This window comes from Chenopodium quinoa, unplaced genomic scaffold (assembly GCF_001683475.1).
Source record: "Chenopodium quinoa cultivar QQ74 unplaced genomic scaffold, ASM168347v1, whole genome shotgun sequence".
Lineage (NCBI taxonomy): Eukaryota > Viridiplantae > Streptophyta > Magnoliopsida > Caryophyllales > Amaranthaceae > Chenopodium > Chenopodium quinoa.
In genome coordinates, this window is record NW_018743405.1 from 4,834,058 (window position 1) to 4,835,831 (window position 1,774).

Consider the following 1,774-nt stretch of genomic DNA (forward strand, 5'->3'; position numbering starts at 1 on the left):
GTTTACAAGAACACGACATTCAACAAAAACTTCTCGACTATACAACTAAATAATTTATTTAGTATTGATTAAGCATCGAAAGGGTTTCCCCTTAACCTCCTCTAAATAAATTGAGGTTACTGACACAGGAGCTAACCATGCCAGCACCAATGACCACTCATAGGTGGCGGAATTCTTGCGCATAATAATAATAAAAGGAATATACAGCGTCCTGTACTCTAGTAGAAGTTATTGTTAAATATAAAACCCCATAACTCCCCTCATATGTTCATACTCAAGGTATATACGTTCCAAGAGTTTTGGTGCGTAATCTCTCACTTTACGTTATTTACATATTATTAAACTTGATGATGACTCTCAAACCATGATCATTCAATCAACAATAATTATTCAAACAATCAAATATATCAATTTAATTCTTGAATAATTAGTGACCACATAATATTAAATGTTGAATCCTTTTTAATTATACCTCGGTTAGGCGTGTTCATAACCAGGTACCCGGGTTTTCGGGTACCCAAAAGTGCGAGTACCCGGGAGTGCGGGTAGTGATTCTCTCGGCCCATTACCCAACCCGGTAAAAACGGGTACCCACTTATCGGGTACCCATTATTACCGGGTACCCGCGATTATTTAATATGTATAATTTTTTAATTAAAAAAAAAACCAGTTGTATTTATACAAAAAAAAGCCTTTTTTGATGTACTGTTTTAATTATAATAAAAATTAATTCAAAAAAAATTATGTGTTTGTTTTGTTGTGTGTTTCAAATCAGAGAGTTTACATCAAATTAAAACTACAAAACAACCAAATAAATTACAAAGTCTAAACAATATCTCATAGCTATAAATCAAACTAAATCAGGGAGCCGATGCTTCAACTGTCTCATGACTTTCATCAATGATAATTGTTGTTTTCTCTAAAACCAAGTCTTTATTCCCTACAATAAAAAAAAAATTAACAAAAACTATCATCTCTTACCCTAAATATGTAATTAAAGATAAATTAAATATAAACAAAGTAACAAACATCAGTATACGAAGTAACCCAAAAAAATCAAACAAAACTAACCTGATGACGCGGCTACCGGTGAGTAAGGTGCGGTGCGTGCGGTGGTCGCCTGAGAGTGAGGGCGGTGGTCGCTTGAGAGTGAGTATAGTGCTCGCCTGGAGTGAGGTGATGTGCGTGTGGTGTCGCCGAAGATTTGAGAGTGAGTGTTGAGAGATGGGAGAGGGGAGAGGAAAGAGGAGAGAGAAGAAGGGTGAGGAACTGAGGAGAGAAGAATAGCGGCTACTGCTATTCACTAAGACACTAACTCACAAAAGCCCAATAACAAGTAACCCTAGTGGAGTAAAATGTTTCCAAAAAAAGTAAAAAAAAAAAAAACGGGTATTTAACGGGTACCCGCTACACATAGAACGCGACCCATTACCCGACCCGCAAATATTATATTTTAGCGGGTCGGGTACCCGACCCGCTAAATTTGGGAAAAAATTAAAAAAAAAAAACCCGTCGGGTACTTTGCGAGTCAAACGGGTTGGGTAGTTTTGAACACCCCTAACCCCGGTGTCAAAGACACCTTAAACGCAAAATGCGCCACAAATCCTATCTCTCGGTGTTGAAAATACCTTAAGTGCACTAAGGCACCCAAATATAATTTACTCCTCGTGTACAAAGACACTTAAATATCTATTTCCTCATGCTTATAGCATCAATAAAAATTATATGAACCATAATAAAATTCCTTTTCAGTATTCAAAACCAAATTAAACAT

General features: G+C 36.5%; 1 long non-coding RNA gene across 1 annotated transcript; it reads right to left on the minus strand.

The window, feature by feature from the left end:
* Positions 1–730: 730 nt before the first annotated feature.
* On the minus strand, positions 731–1,443 carry LOC110738935. Its single transcript, XR_002514681.1, has 2 exons — positions 1,072–1,443; positions 731–940 (listed from the first exon to the last, which is right to left on the minus strand). It is a non-coding gene; the product is annotated as an uncharacterized LOC110738935 (long non-coding RNA).
* Between the last annotated feature and the right edge of the window lie 331 nt (positions 1,444–1,774).